This window comes from Vicugna pacos, chromosome 6 (genome assembly GCF_048564905.1).
Source record: "Vicugna pacos chromosome 6, VicPac4, whole genome shotgun sequence".
Taxonomy (NCBI): domain Eukaryota; kingdom Metazoa; phylum Chordata; class Mammalia; order Artiodactyla; family Camelidae; genus Vicugna; species Vicugna pacos.
In genome coordinates, this window is record NC_132992.1 from 47,394,721 (window position 1) to 47,415,861 (window position 21,141).

At 33.5% G+C, this 21,141-nt stretch overlaps 1 long non-coding RNA gene across 1 annotated transcript in view; it reads left to right on the forward strand.

Annotated features, from left to right (window-relative positions):
* LOC140696904 (uncharacterized) overlaps positions 1-21,141 on the forward strand; it is a 404,568-nt gene that overhangs the window by 281,115 nt on the left and 102,312 nt on the right. The gene's annotated exons all lie outside the window — the stretch shown is intronic.

Sequence of the window (21,141 nt, forward strand, 5' to 3'; positions counted from 1 at the left end):
TTATTCAACATTTCGACTCAGTGTATTCTCTTCCTTCTCCTCTAATTCTAACCACTTGTACTCCTCCATGATCTAAGTGTTTGGGAAAATACCCCTTTTTCCTATCCCAATCTTTAAAATCAGTTAAATATAGCTTATGCAGACAAAAAAGAGATAGATTCACCTCACTGATAGTACTGTTTAAATATGGACATAATGTAGAGAAATATTTCAGATGTTACTGGATTAAAAAGAGGGATATGAGATTAAAACAACTAGCTTCAAAGACTGAATATTTCTGCAAAAGAAATTCCTCCCAACCTTTGCTCTTATCATGGAGTTATTCTTAATTTTCCATTTATATGACAAATCTCACTATTTTAACCACAAAGCATTCTTTTTTCTCTAAGATGTTTTTATAGATCCATTCTTCAAGCTAGAATATTTTAGGAATATTGTTTTTTCATTTTCCTATTTATTCCTACTTTAAGAATTATATTTTCATTAAGACTTTTATTTTCCATGTTTTTCAGAGAAAATGATATATGCCTATAGATAAGAACTCTAATTTTCCTTTATCCATTCATTAAAATATCCACTGTAGTTGAATGCACTGAAACCCAAAACACAACTTGAAGGATTATTTCCATCATGCTCACTACAGGACCAGGAATGCATTTGCTCCCAAGTGCTATGCTCTGTCCATACGTTGTGAGATAGTATTATGATATGGCTGTTAGTAGAATTTTTATCACCTTTAGTAAAAGAACACAGGGATGTCTTGCCTTGCCTACAACAAAACTTTCGGCACATTGGCATATTCATTGCCAATTTTAACCCTAATCTATCTTGTCATACAATATAACAGGTAATCTGAAAAAAATTTTAAAAGGGTGCATTTCTCAGACTCTCCAGAAGGGCAGGCATATGTGTAGGTCCTGTCAACAAAGGCATCTGGAGAGAATTTGAGGAATAAAACGTGAAACATTTCATAGTAGTAGTTTTATACCAAAACCACCCTGGTGAATTATTTTTCTAAGAGATTTTTTACACACAAGAGTAAGAACTAAAGGAAAATCAAGTGCTTCAATGACAGACACACCAGCGCTCAACATTGAATTGGGCCAAATGACTCAAGCTCACAGTCTACGTGAGACCATCCACCCCTCATTACCAGATTTATTTCATGCCATCAGCGAGAATAGAAACTTTACACATTGATGAGGAACTGGTAAGTGGGTAGATAGAGAGGATGGCAGTGGGGGATGGGAAGGGAGAAAGCCTGCAGAACCTGTTAAGTGAGAGGCAACGGAGAGATAAGCATGTGAATTTTTAACGTGCACTGGCCCTGCTGCATGTTTAGAAGGCCATGATATTAGGATTTTCTCCTCTGTTCAGGAGAGCTACAAGGGAGGTGTAGAGAAACAGACCTTCTCTTCTTGCAACAACTGGTTAGGCTGTAATTTCCTTCCTGGGGATCTTAAGTTGTAAAAGAAGACTTGTAAAGAATAAAAAGACTCATTGAAAATGGCTTTAGAAATGAGAAGACGTGCCAGGAGAGATAATTTTCAGCACAGCAAATGCACATAAATGCTATACCACCACTGAAAGATTGGAACCTTCTGATCTACTAATCAGTTCGAGGTGTACATATTTTTTTTTAAACTTGTATAGCTTGTATTTTGAATTTCTAGTGCAGTAATTATCATCAATTATAAAAAAATTAGTTTTCCAAAAGATCATACTTCAATAACTAAATTAAACGTGCAATCTAGTATAATTTTAAGGAACCTAAACAAGGCCACTTGTGAGAGGTCTTTAATTATATAAACATTTAGAAACATTGTGTTTAGTGCTAGTTTCTAGGGAATGCCTAAATATGAAACAAAATAAGGCCAATATTTCTTAAAAATCTAAATTATTTTTAATAAGAAATAAGTGGTTTAAATTAGTAAACAGCAAGATAGGTATAGCTGTTCAAGATATACATGCACCTTTCTATGATGAATGTTTCAGAGAACTAATCATTTAGTCAGGTATCATTTACACACTAGAGTTCCTTTGTAAGCATGTCTGTGTAGGATACCCTGATCCTGAGCCTACTCAGGCCACACATGGGTGGATTATATTACCATTTGGATTATATCTTTATATGCTTACATAGCTGTAGAGGACACAAGTTTAAAGAGATGCATAAATTCATATGTAAATATGAATACTCACATATGCAAAGGCAAAAATAATTTATTTTATCAACTTTTTTAACCTTTTTTATTGAGGTATAGTCAGTTTACAATGTTGAGTCAGTTTCTGGTGTACATAATGTCTCAGTCATGCATATACATACATATATTCCTTTACATATTCTTTTTCAGGTTACTACAAGATATTGAATACAGTTCTCTGTACTTTACAGAAGAAACTTGTTGTTTATCTATTTTACATGTAGTCGTTAGTATCTGCAAATCTCGAATTCCCAATTTACCCCTTCCCACCCCTTTTCCCACCCCTGGTAACCATGTTTGTTTTCTATGTCTGTGAGTCTCTTTCTGCTTTATAAATAAGTTCTTGTGTCTTTTTTGTTTTCTCTTAGAATCCATATGTGAATGATATCATATGGTATTTTTCTTTCTCTTTCTGGCTTATTTCACTTAGAATGATGATTTCCAGGTTCATCCATGTTGCTGCAAATGGCATTACCTTATTCTTTTTATGGCTGAGTAGTATTCTATTGTATAAATATACCATAACTTCTTTATGCAATCATCTGTCAATGGTCATTAGGTTGTTTCCATGTCTTAGCTATTGTAAATAGTGCTCCTATGAACATTGGGGTGCATATATCTTTTCGAATTAGAGTTACCTCTGGATATATGCCCAGGAGTGGGATTGCTGGATCAGAAATCTAGTTTTTTGAGGAATCTTCATACTGTCCTCCTTGGTGGCTGCACCAAACTACATTCTCATCAACAATGTAGGAGGGTTCCTTTTTTTCCACATACTCTCCAGCAGTTATCATTTGTGGACTTTTGAATGATGGCTATTCTGACTGGTGTGAGGTGATCTCTCATTATAGTTTTCATTTGCATTTCTCTGACAATTAGTGATATTGAGCATTTTTTTCATGTGCCTGTTGGCCATTTTTATCTCTTCACTGGAGAATTGCTTGTTTAGGTCCATTGTATGTTCTTGCCTCCTTTGTCAAAGATTAATTGACCATAGGTCTGTGGGTTTATTTCTGGTCTCTCTGCTCTGTTCCACTGATCCATATGTCTGTTTTTGTGCCAATACCACATTGTTTTGATTACTGTAGCTCTGCTGTATTGTCTGAAGTCTGGGAGGATTATTCGTTCATCTACATTCTTTTTCTTCAGTATTGCTTTAGCAGTTCTAGGCCTTTTTTGATTCCATATAAAAGTTTAGGATTATTTGTTCTAGTTCTGTGAAAAATGTCCTGGATAATTTGATAGGGATTGCATTAAATCTCTAGATTGCTTTGGGTAGTGTGGCCATTTTAACAATATAAATTCTTCTAATCTAAGTAGTACTGGAAGTCTCAGCCATAAGAATCAGATAAGAAAAAAAAAATAAAAGGGATCCAAATTGGAAGAGAAGAGGTAAAATGCTCACTACATGCAGATGACATGATAATATATATAGGAAACCCTAAAGGCTCCACACAAAAACTACTAGAGCCAATAAAAGTATTCAGCAAGGTAGCAGGATACAAGATTAACATACAGAAATCAGTTGCATTTCTTTACACTAACAATGAAATATCAGAAAAGAAAAGTAAAAAAAAAAATCCCTTTTAAAATCACATCCAAAAAAATAAAATACTTAGGAATAAACCTGACCAGGGTTGTGAAAGATCTGTATGTAGAGAACTACAAAACACTGATTAAGGAAATTAAAGATGATTTAAAGAAATGGAAAGATAAGCCAACCTTTTCTTGATAAGAAGCTGTTTGATTCCAGAATCACTGGAGAAGGAGAAACCAGTAAATAACTCTAGACTCTCATCTCTGGCTCTTCCCAGCCCTTTAGGGGAATGGTAAAACTAATTGGATGTGACAAAAGTGGAAACATCTATCCTTCTCTCAGGACTACAATTACCAGCTCATATGCGAGGAAGGGAGAGTTCAGACTTCCAAGTACACACATAGAAAATACCATATTGGATTTCAATGTCTCTTACGTTTGATCTTCCAGAGAGATTCTAGCTGCATTATTCTCATAAGCATTGCACTGACAGCAATGGCTCCAAGGTAGCTCCTTGAAACCAGGCCAAGAAGCACTCTAAATTATGAGCCACCTTATTTCTGTCTCTACTGCCAACAATTATGTAATTCAACAGAATTTACTTTATATTATTTACTTTTTACCTTTTCCTGTAGTAAATGACTATAAAACATACCTAATATTTTTTGCAAGGACAAAATGAGATGATTATCAAGAGACTTTTAATAGTGCCTTGCCACAAGAGTGATGCCTCAATGAATATTTCTCTTTCCTCCTGTCCTGTTACACATAAAGTAGAGGCTCATAGAATTTATTTTGTTTTGGTTAAATATGCTCCTTTTGAATACCAGTGGAAGCCAATAATTCTTCTATACATAGATAAATAAATTAACTCGGTGTGTCACCTAGACTTCACAGACAGAATCCTGCCTTGTATTTTCAGTGGTATATTCATATTGCCAGGAATAAACTTAACAATACAAATGACTAAAAACAGAAATAATATTTATCCCCATAAACAACTATTTACGATAGAGATTTCTGAATAATTGAATAGAAATCTGGCAAATCATTGACAATCAAGGTAAATAAAATCATATTCATTACTAAGAAATATGTAAGAGGGAAGGATATTTAACTCTCAAAATATTGATAGCAGAATTAAGAACTAAAACTTTGACTAACTCTATACTATGAGAAGATTTTGAAAGCATGACATGGAAAGAGAGATCACAACACAACATGGGTGTGGTTAGTGAAGCAGTTCACACTAAGTTCCCCCAAACTGGTAACGAGGCAAGGGCATAGTAATAGGGAGTCCAGTAGTAATTGGTTTACAGAAGTAAAACAGAAAGGAACTTAGCATCAACACATTTATTTTATTTTATTTTTTATTTACAATGTTGTATTAGTTTCTGGTGTGCAGCATAGTGATTCAGTTTTATATATATATATATATATATATATATATATGTATATATACATACATATACACAAATATATTTTGTATATGAAGAATCTCAGTGACTGAATGGAGTAGCAGATTATATAAAAATCCCTATAAAGCCATAAGAAAAAAAAACTGACATTGATATTACACATATACTACCCAAAAGAGGATATCAAAATAATGATATGACATGCTATTCAATAATGCTCCCAGATAAAATGCAAATTAAAATCAAAATGAAATATAGCTAGAAACCAGAAATGCTACAATTTTTAAAAATAGAAACACTAAGTTTTGTAAGGATGTGGAGTTCCTGGACTTTTCTTATGTTTTTACTAGGAGTATAAGCTTGTCATCCATTTTGGAAAGCTGTTTAGTAGTATTTAACAAATTTATTATGCAAACATCCACCCTTTGACTTAGGAATCCTATTCCTAATTATTCACCTAAAAGAAATAAAAATATTTGTTCACAAAATAATTATAGGAGAATGTTCAAAAGGGAGAATGGATTAACAAATCATGGTATATTTTTGTGGTAGAATATTAACCAATACTAAAAATAAATAAATCACTGCCAAATGATAAGCTAGAACACAAATGGTTACATAATCTATAATTTCACTTGTTTTAAATCCAAGAAGAGACCAAACTAATTTGTAGTGACTGAGATCTGAAAGAGGGTGCTCATCAGAGTAGATGCTGGGAGTTGGTAGGTAAGAAGCCCAAGGGAACCTTCTGCAGTGATTAGGATATTCTCTACTTGGATTGTTGTAATAATTACAGGGGCGTATATGAAAGTCAAAACATGCTGAACACTACAATCTGTGGAACTTATTTTCTGTTATTATTACACTTCAGTTAAAATAATAAAAAAATCACTATCTACTGTGAAGTTAGGTAGATATTCTTCCATAATAACTTCTAACTTCTTTACAGCTTTCCTCTCAAATCAAATCTTTGATATCCCTGGAATAGATACGATTTCATTTTTTAACAGTGGGTAACTGCTTGTCCCAGTATCATTTATCCAAAAGCCTAATCTTACCCTTTCTACCACAGCACCTCATTCACGCATGGTGTTAATATGTATGGGTCTGTTTCTGGGCTTTCTACAAAGTAGAAATGTTTCATCTGTCTGTACTTGCATCACTTTCAAACTGTCTTAATTACTATAGGTTTATAATGGTTCTTGAAACTTTATGAAACTCTTAGAGAACAATTAGTTATTTTCCTCTGATCACCTTCCTCTCCCAGCCCTTACAATAGCTGTTTCTAAACATCAGTACACATTCTTCAAAGCCCGTGCCCTGGCCACTATTCCCCACTACATTCAGCAGAATACCTTGAGTCCAACTTAATGGAGAACATAATGGCTTCTAGGGCTTCCACCTCCAAACTTACCAGCATCATCAGTCATCCTTACAACCTTTCTCCCAGTTTCCGTAGACAAAACGTTACCGCTGTTTAGAGCAACGGCTACAAGTGCCATCTGAATCCCGTCGCCTCCTATTTTCTCAGGTACTTTATACCATTCGTTTTCCTCTCTTTTCATATATTATCTTCTATTAAAATTATTCTGCCTCACTCTTTGGTAATAAGATTGGTGACTTTTTACCTATTTTTAAAAGTAATATATTTTAAGAATAAAATACAGGAAAACAAGTTTAAAAAAAGCATTTGCTGTACATAAGTAGAATATCTGAAAAAGCTCACCTTGTACTCTGCATAATCTTGTACACACCATTTGTATCAGTATAGAGCCTGAACTTATGTCACCAAGTATTTTTTAATATATGAGCACTTCTGTAGAGAATTACATCTTATGGATGTTTTCTAACATTTTGAAAATAATGCAGTTGCTTTTGTTTTTAAATGGACGTAAGTACAGTGAAAAGTGACTTTTATTCCCTTCCAGAGTAAAGTATCTTGTGGTTATATATACACACACATGTTGATATATATCAGCACTAGTAGAGAAATAGATGCCGTGATGTTTTCAATTAAGTTATTTCTATTGGTGATATTGTATGTTTTACATGTACAAAATGGTTAATATTTCCTATTGTCTGTGTAATATCCCCAAACTGTACTATACTTTATTAGCTACTCTTTTTTCACCCCATCTTCTACCATGTCCATTCTCTTTGACTCATTCCCTCACTTCTGCTGATATTTCATAAAATTATAATTTTGATTTTTATTCTAAATGGGTATAAATTTTCTGAAGTACCAGTGATTACTCACATATCTCCACAGTCAGTTCAGTCCACTTTTTATATTCAGATCTTATGTATCTGATAACTGATTTAAAATTGTTTAATCCCATGGGCATATGAATGTCAATATTTCTAAGTGAGTGGAATGAATCCATTTTGTCTAAACCTGAATATAATATTTCCTTCTTATTCAATCGTATTCTTCTTCTGTATATTATTTATGCTTTGGTAAAACTTACTTTTAGTGATCTAAGTTAAGTACCTAAGCCAAGGAGGAAAGTCATCCTTGAATCTCTTCTCTTATAGTCAATCAGGGACAAAGTACAGCAGATTTTACTTCCTTAGTGCCATCCAAATCTATCCCCTCTGATATCTCCTCACTCTTACTGTTTCATTTTCCTGTTCACTTAGCTCTAAATTTAATTGCTAAGTGAGCATTTTAATTAGTCTCTATTAAGCCATCCAGTCTCCTCCACTCTTCCAGGCTGTACAGAGTGATCTTTTTTAAAATGTGAAGTTGAGTCTGTTACTGCTGTGCACAGAATCATTTCTTAGAATTATTTTCTTCAAGATAAAGCTGATGTTTTAAATTTTACATGAAAAAATAACCTGTGGAAGTCAGAATGATAAAGATACTCCTCCAAGATTATCCTCTGGCTATTCAATCAAACAAACACAAATCAGGTACTGTTGTGAAGGGAGCAGGGTACGTTTCAGCTGACCTTAAAATAGGGAGATTATCCTGGATTATTATGGTGGAATCAGCCAAATCACATGAGTTTTTAAAAGAAGCAGGCAGCAGGAGGGAGACTGTTGGGCTACACCCTACAGACCTGCAAGGCCTGTACTCACCCTGCTTTAAGGCCAAAGCAAGAGCCTGGTGTCAGTGACAGAGATATCAATGGCTTAATGGATAGGGGGAGGCTTAAGAGTCTGAAGTGAGGTCCTGTAGTGACACCCACCTGAGTGGGGCAGAAGGCAGCCAGGACATGGCGGCAGACTGCTGCTGGGGGGAAGAAGAGGTTGGCAATTATATGGGGGAATAGACTTCAGACTGGCTCACTAATTACCAGGGAAACCAGCAGAAGGGCATGCCCCTCACCACCCCTGTGATAAACTGTCACGGTGGCTAAAGTTAGACAAGTCACTAGCTGGGGCCTGGGGTAAGCATGTAGGAAGGTTAGTTGGGTGAGTGGGGTGTAGGTGAAGCACAAACTGGTCAAGCAGACGATGTACAGAGAGCAGAAGAGCCAGCTGGAGTGGCCTGACCACACAGAGATACAGATGAAAAGTCAGTCATAGAGTGAATAGAGCAGAAGGCAGAGATTCTAAGCCTGAGAGGAACTGAATGCTCCACTGCTGAAATGGGGGACAGAGAAAGCATGAGAAGGGCTGCGGCAGGGTATATAGGAACAGAGCGTGAGAGACAGCAACGAAACGGGCCCTTACTCTTACAACCATGAAAACCTGGATTCTGCCAAGCAGAATGAGCTTGGAAAAAGATCCTTCCCAGAGCCCCTTGGTGAGAGCCCACAAGGCTGACACCTTAGTATGGCTCTTGTAAAACCCAGAGCAGAGGAACCAGTCAAGCCAACCATAACTTCTGACCTATTGAACTGTGAAATAATAAATTTGTGGTGTTCACGCTGCTAAACTTGTGATAATTATTACAGCAGAAGTAGAAAATTAATACTTTCATAATCAGCCTCCATCCAAACTTGATCACTTATCACTGCCCCTTCCCCACTCTACCTGGAAGTATTCTGAAATCTTTTATGTTCCCGTATTACCAGGCTCTTTGCTGTCTCAATGTGCATATATCCACAAGGGCTCTTTTTCTAGCCTTTCTTATTTAACCTGGCTAATTTCTACTTACTGTTCACAACTCACCATAACTATCATCTCTTCTAGAAACTCACATGAACTACCAAGTCTCTGCTGAGTGCTCCACTTACATCCTCCCATGCACTGATTTATTTCCATCAAAACAATTAGGCATCCTCTGGTAATTATCAACTTGTCTGTCCTCCTACATTTGAATATAAGCTCTTGAAGACAGAGACTATAAATCAAATCTGTGAATGGCTTAGGCCTAGCACACAATAAAAATGAACTGAATGCATGCCAAAATGATGGGTTTATGGTTTGCAGTGAATTCTTAGGAATGATTTACCAACTACCAAGTATATCAATGAAAGGTCAGTGCTACCCTTTTTGTAAAATTTTTTTGTCAATGAAGATTAATCTAAAGGTTTCCTTGTTTGTTTTACTGTATCCTGGCAATTTAGCCTTTTTTTTTCAGACAGCTCATTTTAAACTAATTGTCTGTAGTTGGTAATGATGGTATTTTTTTCCTGTTTAATTAAAACATATTATTCCCTTGAAACCATGATCTTTTCTAAAGAGAAATCTTGTTACTCTTCATATCTGCATGCTTTTGTTCCTAGTAGGATATTTAAGTGTACTTTTTTCATAGATGCATGATTAAGTGTACTCCCCCATAGGGAACAATATTGAAACATTATTACTTGCTTTATTTTTTCTCCACATCCCTAATATGCTCCATCCAAACTGGAGAAATGCTTATTACTGCAGTGAGCCTGAATGCCACTGACCTCTTAGGTTCATACTACTCCCCCCCCCCATTTCATTCATTTGAACCTGCCTTCTTAAAACAACATTTATTGTTACTTACTATTGTGTCGATGCTGGCATCTCCATACTACTAGAAAAGCTTGCATTTTCCTAACTGCTCTATTTGTGACAGTTGGATTTCAAGTTCATTTACCAAGAGGTAGGGAGTAGTAGAAAGCCCATGCTGGCCTTAGGGCAAAGCAGGGCAGTCACAAATTTTTGTGCCATTTCACCCTGCACAGAAGTTTCTGGCCTAGGGGACACTAGAAGCTGAAATATAGCCCAAGCTTGACTTTCCAAATCCTATGCCTTGCAGGGCAGAGGCCAGAGGGATGCCTTATGTTCACTTACAGAAAGATGCGTTATATGCCTTCCTGTATCTAAGCTACCATTCCTGGACTCCCTTGTCTATTTTCATTTGGTTCAAAACCAACAATTAAAAGATCTCATTAATTAGTTAATTTAAAAATCATACACCAGACAATAAAGCTAAGGGAAACTTGATTTTCAGTACCATGTTATTATCTAAGAGATAATGATTTTTTTTATCTAAAATAATTTTGTCACAGTCTGTAAGTATCTTTTCTCCTGTTTAAACTTAGACATGCATATTTGGCTATACTACTTAAGGATAAAAAAGTTTATAGAATCTCTGTGCTAGGCGTATGCATATGCTAAACATACCCACATATATAGTCAAACTCATGTGTTCTATTCTTAATGTTATACTGTCCTAGGAGGAAGACTGATAAATTATTTTATAAGTAACTTTTGCCTCTTCTTAGAAAAGTAATAATATCAGCTTGATGTATTGCTCTATTTGAAACATTTATGTTTTTGCATAAGAAAGGGCAAAACCATGCAAATTAATCTGATTAATAAGGATGATAACTTAAAAATTAGAGTAAAATTGTATTGTAATGAAATGCTCATGTTTTTGGATGCTACTTTTACTCATCAATCTTTTAAAGTACTCAGTTCCCTTTGCAGAATGTTGTTTGGCAAAGGGAAAACGGTAAAGTGAGGTTGAATGCCAGATGTTTAATTAGCACCACTCATCTAGTCCACTTTAAATAGCATAATGCTCTCATAGAGGAAGGAATTTTCTGTCAGTATTTCATTTAAAATATACAGTAAATACTTCTAAATGATTTAATGACTCTGCATTGCAAATTAGTTGCTACATAAAATGAACAGAGAAAGAATATGCTTATTTCCTTGTTGATTTTACAAAATAGTGAGAGGTCAGGAAAATAAGCTTGGGATATTCTAGGATAAATAAACACAATGTAAGTAGAACCACATTCACATATTTGTCTATAAAACTAGTTATTTTGTTTTCTTTCCATGTACAAGATCAGAATGTAATTTATGTGTCAATACAAAAGTAGCACACATTTTCCAATTAAACTTTACTTTATTGCCTTTGTCTGAATTTTAACTCCTTAATTTATTAGCCAAGGCAGTTTAGAAAATTAATTCTCAATGTCTTAATATATAAAATCTGCATAATACAAGAGATTTATCTTCCTAGGGTTTTGGGGGGATTAAGTGAGATAAGACATGTAAATGTTTTGCCTAGAGTTAGGTACATGGAAAATGACCAATACATGTTAACTAACATTATCATGATATTTATGAATTGCACTAATTAGATATCGCTAATCATTGTGCTTTGTTAACTCCTATCTCTTGTGAAAAACTGAAATGTGTAAGAAATATGAAAATGGTGGTCCAACTTCCTTCTGCCCTTGATAATGATAGAGGATGCATTTGTAAGAGAGTACACACACAATTATTTTTTTAAATCAAATAAAATTTTCCTTCTCTACTTGGAATACTCTTTTCTTTAAGAGATAATTCAGAGCTCCTTGATTGTCTGTATTAGCATTATATTTAATTAAGCCTTTTAAAAAAAGCAAATTACATTATCTTTCTTCTAGGCTTAAATACATTATTTAAGATGTTCATATTTAGTATAGGAATATTTTTGTGGCAAATTTGTCATTTCCACAGATCATATAACCACATTAAACTTCAGGACCAAAACCAAAAAAAATGTTAAGATTCTTACAGATTTTCAATATGTTTAAAATCTTGTTTGATTTAAATAGGTATAAATACAAATAGTACCAAAGATTACAGGCAGGTGTTAGAAATATACTGCCCTGTCCGCCTAATCGCCACACAAAAATAGGAGCTAAGGACAACAATGATAAACAATACAAAAGTTTTAAATCAAAAAATGGCCTAGAGAACACCAAACTATCTGATAAACAGTAGAACAGTTAAGTGCATTACTTTGTCCACAAAACTCCATATTTCATTCATTTAAAATGTTTAATATGTTTAGTGTTTTTTCTAATATATGTTGGGAGATAAGGGGAGATAAAAAGCTATTGGATGCCCAGATCTTCTCATGTGTTATATTCAGCACTAGACACTAATATTTAAATCATTGATTTCTCTTATCACTGTTATATATTAGACATATATCTTGTAAAATACTCTCAACAGCTATGTGAGTTGCTTTCTTAATTCTATAAAGAAAAATGAGAATCCTGCCATTTAAAGACTTACCAAAGTGGCAAAAGTGGAAAGAATCCAGGAAAAAGTCTAGATAAAAACTCATGATTCTGATGCCAAAGCGGGATAGAAAACGTCTCCAACTGAAGTTCAGTGCTCAGAAAGAGATTAATAATGTACTTTATTACATGTGACCAAGTATTTCATGCTCTGTGACCCATACTGAACCTGTCTCCTTTTATGTAGCTATTCTGTTGTTAATGCAGTCATATCATGAGGTTAGTCAGAATGTGCCCGGGTAGATGAAGTCTTGGGACGAGGTTGAGTAATGACTGTGCACATATGTGTAATGGGCAAAATGGGAACAGGAAGGTTAAGTGGGTGAATTCAGGAATAATTAGCCATAATCTCCATCATTTCTCCCGATCATACCATAATAATGAATAGAAATATAATATTTCTGTATCCACTTAACCATCTGATCTTTATAATTTCCATGTGGAGAGCTGTGATTTTTGTATAGGTATCTAGTTCTAGATACCACTTTTCATGCATAAAATATTGCTTGTCTTTCTATTTCCACTGTGATGATGTTTGTGTCCCTTATGTCTTTACATCTAAGAAGAGAGGACGCATATTTTTCAGGCTTATAATTTAATCATGTTGCAATTCTGCTTCAATGGAGGTATGTGTTAATCCTGATTATTTTATACATTTGTCCATTCCACTACTGTCAGTAGATGAAGGGCCGAGAATGCCTATCAGAGGGTTGGTCATATGCGTAGCAGGCACTGTACAAATGGCTCTGATGAAAGGAAGAAAAAGTTAAGGGAAGGAAAAGGAAGAAAAATGAAATAAAATGTATACAGTTATGGTCTGATGATTAAAAGGATTTCTAAATAAAAAATAGCAGTATTTCCAGACAAAAGAACTGCTTTCCTAACACTCTTGATAACATTCATGAGTATTCATTTTTTAACTTTTCTGGACTATAGAACATTTAGAATATGTACAATTACATCAAACAATTGAGGTAATGTGTGATAAATAATTTTAGAAAGAATACAAAGTACACACATTGTCAGTTTTGGCATCTCTAATATTGGAAATTAAAAGTATGTAAAGGAAAGCCAAGAATTAGAATTTTTGAGGGATTCCTTTTTTTAGCCATACTGTACCATAGTTATCATGTTAAGGATTTTAATTACAAAGTAATTTAAGCTTATTAGATCATTATGTGAGAATTTATGATAATTAACAAATAAAACATTTCTGCAAAAATCTTTTTTTTTTAATTGAAGTACCATCAGTTACAATGTATCAATTTCTGGTGTACAGCACAATGTCCTAATTGTGCATATACCCATTTTCATATTCTTTTTCATTAAAGGTTATTACAAGATATTGAACACAGTTCCCTGTGCTATACTGAAGAAACTTTTAAAAATCTATTTTTATATATAATGGCTGACATTTGTAAATCTCAAACTCCCATATTTATCCCTTCATACCCCCTTTCTCCCTGTAACCAAAAGATTGTTTACTATATCTGCAAGTCTATTTCTGTTTTATAGATGAGATCATAGTGTCCTTTTATTTATTTATTTAGATTCCACATATGAGTGATATCATATGGTATTTTTGTTTCTCTTCCTGGCTTACTTCACTTAGAATGATGATCTCTAGGTCCATCCGTGTGCTGCAAATGGAATTATTTCATTATTTTTCATGGCTGAGTAATATTCTGTTGTACAAATACACCATAAATTTTTTATCTAGTCATCTGTTGTTGGACATTTAGGTTGCTTACATATCTTGGCTATTGTATATAGTGTTGCTATGAACTTTAGGGTACATATATCTTTTCTAATTAGAGTTCCCTCCAGATATATACACAGAAGTGGGATTGCTGGATCATATGGTAAGTCTACTGTTAGTTTTTTGAGCAATCTCCATACTGTTTTCCATAATGAGTGCCCCAAACTACATTCCCACCAACAGTGTAGGAGGGTTTTCTTTTCTCCACAACCCTCTGGACTTTTTAATGATGGCTATTCTGACTGGTGTGAGGTGATACTTCATTATAATTTTGATTTGCATTTCTTTAATAATTAGTGATATTGAGCATTTTTTCATGTGCCTATTGGTCATTTGTCTTCATTGGAGAATTGCTTGTTTAGGTCTTCTGCCCATTTTTGGATTGAGTTGTTTGTTTTTTTGTTATTAAGTTGTATGAGCTGTTTATATATTCTGGAAATTAAGCCTTTGTCATATCATTTGGAAATTTTTTCTCTTACTCCATAGATTGTTTTGTTTTGTTTTGCTTATGGTTTCTTTTGCCATGTAAAAGCTTATAAATTTAATTAGGTCCCATTTGTTTATTTTTGCTCTTATTTCTATTGCCTGGGTAGACTGGTCTAGGAGAACATTGCTAAGATTTATGTCAGAGAATGTTTTGCCTATGTTTTCTTCTAGATTTAATGTGTCTCATCTTATATTTAAGTCTTTAAGCCATTTTGAGTTTATTTTTGTGTATGGAGTGAGGGAGTGCTCTAACTCCACTGGTTTACATGCTGCTGTCCAGTTTTCCCAACACCACTTGCTGATGAGACTATCTTTTCTCAATTGTATACTCTTGCCTCTTTTGTTGAAGATTGACCATAGGTCTGTGCAAAAATATCTTAAATCCTCACACCTGCCACCAAATCCACTATTTTAATCCAAAGCTGAAAGTGTAATTAATGAAATGACAATGAGGTTTGTAAATTGATGACAATTTTAATTTCACACAAAAAACACCTAATGAAAGTAAAGAGTATTTAATATTTCCAAGCATATTAAAGGCAGCACCTTATTTCCATCTTTATCATGTGTCAGATGTCAGACAAAAAAAATAATTTATAGTCTTCAATGCTTATTTTCCCCATTAAGAAAAAAATTAAAAAAATTCAAGTTACAGTCATTGTAAACTTTTCAGTATGACATTCTAGGAATTTTTTCAATATTATTCAAATATATTATGGTGCCTAATCATATATATATATATAGAATTATATATTAATATATGTAAGAACATTTTATAGGGAACCAAATTTTAAAAATGATTATATTATAAATAAATAGAGTTCAGAGTAAAAATGTCATAATTTATACACTATCAAATTATGTTTTATCAGTTCTGACATGTTTCTCAGGGAGGCATTCCTTAGAAGTAGTGCAGGTTCAGTTCCAGACCAGAATGATAAAGCAAATATTGCAATAAAGTGGGTCCCATGAATTTTTTGGTTTCCCAGTGCATATAAAAGTTATGTTTACATTATATGTGAATCTGTTAAGTGTGCAAAAGTATTATGTCTTAAAAAAGTGCATACCTTAATTAAAAAATATTTTTTGCAAAAAAAATTCTAATCATCATCTTAGCCTTCAGTAATAGTAATAACATCGAAGATCACTGATTCCAGGTCACTGTAGCAAATATAAGAATGAAATACTGTGAGAGTTATCAAAATGTGATTTTGATATAGGAAGTTAGCAAATGCTTTTGGAAAAATGATGCTCATAGACTTGCTCGATGCAGGGTTGCCACAAATCTTCAATTTAAAAATAAATAAATAAATACAATTATCTATGAAATTCAATAAAGTGAGGCAAAATAAAATGAGATATGCCTGTAACTATTTTCTAGTTGAAGAGAGGGAATGGGGTGATAGCAAGAGAGCCAGTAAAAAGATGAGCAGAGTTCCAATTCTGAAGGCATATTGTGTCATTCATATCAGCTTTAAGAATCCTGCACTTTTAGAAATTCTATTCTCCAGAAACAGGTTTCTACAAAAAAGCAAGACATGTCTAATCAAAAAATTCAGAATAATACAACAATCTGTATGTTAATTAACTGCCTGGTACCCACCTTCCTAGGATGTATTATTACTTCACAATTTTTTATCATTTCTTTATAGGGTAAATATTTCATAATGACTTTTTTCTACAGATAATAGGAAGATAATTCAGTACTAACACTAACATTCTTGATTAGAAAGATATTATTGATAGTTTGTATTCATAAACATTCTCCTTCATACACAGACACATATTTTGCAGTCCTATTGCAGAATTTTACCCTACAAAGCAAAGAAATATGGTAAATTTAATGTTGCACTATTCTTCCCTTTCTCCTGTGCAGTTAGAAGCAACCCGCCAACCCCATTATACTTCTTAGTTTGACTGAAATAGTTTAAATTAGCAAATATAGTGACTCAAGCCTTCCTTCTAGGGATACTTAGTAGTGGTACCAAAATTTAATTCTTTTAGTAACTCTTTTCCCCTTATCCCTTGAAATACCAGCACCTTATTTATTACAGAAACAGAGAAATCAGTGCCTTTAATCAGATTAGAGTCCAGAAAACTGTGTATCAATTTAGAAAACGACTTAACATTCTGTTCCTCTAGAACTAATTCTAGTACCAAAATCCGTGTGACAGGGTTCAATCAGAGAAACAGAACCAGTAGGCTGTATCTAGACTTATGTCTATTTTCATGTCTATAGCTAAGGTATGTTTACATCTATATATGTATGTGTGTATGTATGTATCTACATCATTCTAGTGATTATTGGTCTGTCTAGCATGTTATCTATCTACCTGGGACATGTATTAGAATAAATTGGTGTACACAGTTGTGAAGACTGGCTAGACAAGTCTGAAATCTGTACAGAAAGCTGTAAGGAAGGGAAGAGCAGGATCAGGCTGGAACTCCACAGGCATGGAATAAAGCTATGATTTTCAGGCTGGAATTTCTTCTTAGCCTAAGTGAATCTGAAAGATTATGGAGTAAAGTATTGGAGATCTTCAAACTACATACTTAATGAATACCTAAGATAAATTATTGAGAGTTAAAGAATGCCCCTTACAAGCACAATTTGCTTTCATTAAACAATATCAGCATTATGCTTTACTAACTGAACTATATGCCTTTTATAATTGAAGTGCTTCTGTCATGGTGCCTAATTCTTTATCATTCACTTGTTTTGGCCCTTCATTCCCACTGAATGGCCACATAGAAAAACAAGACAAAGCAAAAACAAATCATTTTGTGATGAAAATTACATTATTATATGAATAAACTTAAGAAATGACTAGTACTAGCTTGAATGATCAAATAATATTTTCAGTAGTAGATATATTGATACATAGTAGATGGGAGAAGCAAACATGTGGATAAATGTTGATTTATATATATGTATGTATATATATAATGTATACAGAGAGAATTTTAATATTGGTAGCATGTATGACATTTTCCTTTTTCCTTTTAAATTTTTATTGAGATAAAATTGACATACAGTATTACATAAGTTTGATTTAAAAAAGTATTGATTTGATATATTTATATATTGGCATATGAAACTTACTTGACCCTCAATGTCCTCCTTCAGAATTCTACCTTTATCTTATATAATCTCAATGTCATAGTATAATTTTTAACATGTTAGAATATAATTGCTTTTTCAAAAACATTGACCGCTGGTAAAAAGAAAAAAAAACTAGAATTAAAAAAAAAAACAACTATGTGCTGATACACAGAGACTGAATGTGGAAGTCTAAGAATACAATAAAATCCCATGAAAGCACTTACTTACTGGCATAATGCAAGGAGATCGAGGTTCCGGGAAACCTGGGCTTTCAGATAAAAGAGAGGAGACTTTATTTATAATCCATATTATTATATGACAGTCAAATTCTGTTCAGGTGATGTTTGGGATAGTTTTTATTAAAACAAAGAGAAATAACCTGCAGAGTCCTATTTCCTGATATTAAGCTTTTAATTGTAATTCCTGCTTATCTATCTCTGCAAATGCAGGCCTTTTAAAAATGTAAATTGTGTCTTGACCTTGGTAGCTGACATGCTTCATGTCAGGGGGAGCTAGGCTAAGCTGAGTTTGAAAATATCACTTTGACTTTTTCGAGTTATATTGATTGATATGGACTCTGGGAAACAAAATTCCGTCACTTAAAAGAATGAGTCTCAAAAGGTGATGCTCAAGAGAAGTATTCAGGATCTTTTGTCAGTTTCTTTTTTTTATTGGTGACCAATTTTAATTTTTTTTTTCCAATTTATTTGTAGAAGTCCTTTGTATGTATTCAGGATAAGAGTGCATTGTTGGATTTGTTATACTGAAAAAGTCCTTTCCCACTCTGTCCTTGCCTTTTCTCCTGGGATAGATAATGCGTTGAATAAAACTTCCCAGTTTTAATGTAGTTAATCTAGGTTATCAATTTTTTTCCTGAATTATGTGTTCTGTTTAAGAAATTCTTATTTTCTGAAAGGTTAGATGAAATTCTCTGGTTATCCTACCTTGCTTTATTGTTTTACTTTTTTCACTTGTATTTACAATTGATTTATGGCTACAGAATAAAGAAAAGGATATTGGTATATGTATAATATGGGTACATGTGAACCTTTGGTCCTGGCACCAATTTTTGAAGAGTCAATCTTTTTCTTACTATTCTGTACTGACAACTTAGTCAGAAATCAAGTGTTGGTCTGTTTCTGGAATTTCTTTTCATTTCCTTTGGTCTATTTTTTAATTGTACTGTTGTAAATAGTTTATCTGTATAATAATTCTTAATAACTGAGAGAATAGTCCTCCACATTTTTTTCTTTTTAAGAATATCTTAACTACTTTTTGCTCTTAGCATTTGAAGATGACTTTGAGGTCTGTGCGTTAATTTACACACGTGCACATAGACACACTTAGATACACACTACAAAAAGCAAAGCAAGTTGGGATTTGGGGTTTTGATTGGGATTGCACTGAATCTATTGATCAATTTGTGGGAAGTGAAATTTTTGCAACATTGGCTTTTCCAATTCATCAACATGTTATATCTATTCATTTATTTAGGTTATTTATTCATTTCTTTCAAGACAGATTTTAGATTTATCAATGAAAGTACTGCTATTTCTTTAGAGTCATCCCTAGGCATTTGATGTTTTCAATGCTACCTAAGTGACATTTTAAAAAATTGGTTTTCATTGATTATTCTGTGTATATAGAACTTCAGCTAACACTTTGCATGTCAACAACTCATTTGGCAAACATTAAATTTACTAATTAAATTTAGTGGTGTTTATGTAGATTCCTGTGGCTCTTTATATACAGCATCATGCCTTACTTGAGTATTTTAAAATGAAATAGATTGCATGTTCTTTTGGATCCCCTAGCCTGATTTATGAACGACAAAAGATCTCCAGTTATAGCAGGTGTTTTATTTTATTGGCTCATCATATTATTTTTCTTATATATTACCTAAGCACTTTTATAAAAACAAAATACAAAATTTAATCTATTACTATATAAAAAATATATCCAATACTTTCTATTACTTTTGTTGGAAGAATGATAAAATTATAACAGCTAAATAATAATTATTAAATAATACCACTATTAGTATTTACTGGATGATAAATATTATTGGATATTGTGCTAAGTACCATAATTGATACTTTGATAAGAAATTTGAGGCATATATACTGTATAACTTTTAGACCTACCGCTGTATCACATAGACCTAAAATGATAATGATTTATCAAATTAGTAACTCGTTAGTTGTTCACATAAGAGTTCTAGATAATCCTTTACCTCAGAAAGTTAACTTTTCTAGGTTATTCAGCAACCCGAGTACCTTCTACTATGTTGCTGTCTCATATCTTAGGGCCTCATTACATCAACCCTGTTGGCAAAAGGGGAATTTGCTTCTTAAAATGTCTTGGAAAAATAAATAGCACCACCTCTCTTTTGCAAGTGTTTAGCAAGAACTAGTTGCAAAGTTATATACTTAACAACTGCAAGAAAGTTTTTTTTTTTCACTTAGCTTTTTAAAAAATTTAATTATAGTTGATTTACACTGTTAGTTTCAGGTGTACAACATTTCATTCAGTTATGCACATCTATCTATTCTTCTTCAGATTCTTTTCTGTTTTAGGTTATGACAAGATATTGAATACAGTTCCCTGTGCTGTAAAGTAGGACACTGGAAGAGTTTATAGTCTAGCCATGTCCTTTGCTACACACAGATTATTAGAGAAGAAGAGAATGGAATGTGAAGAACAGCTAACAGTCTCTGTTATTTGCCCAGTATGACACAGAATATGTCTGAACTTTTGAATTGAAATTGTCATACTCAGTTATATTTAATTCATGATAACTGTGATGAATTTGATGGGAGAAGGGTGGTGGCTGACTGACAAAAGTATGAGAAAAAAATATGGCTTGTAATCCATGACAACTCATAGGTTGTATGAACTTAATTTAATATTAAAGTCACAAACACCCGATTTTACCGAAATTCCACTGTGTGTGCTGACATTTGCAAACTTCTTCCTCTGAATCACATTGGTTATATCTTTACCAGAATATCTAAGCTTACCCCTCTATAATTTATAGCCTGCATCCATCCAGTGTATACACTTACTTTGGGATATGGGCAAGAAAACATTCCCAATAGTCTTATTTTAGTTCAGCTCAGTGTCTAGCACCAGCTCAGTTCTCTTCCACAGATCTATCTTCCCAAAGGCCATAATTACTGCGGGGAT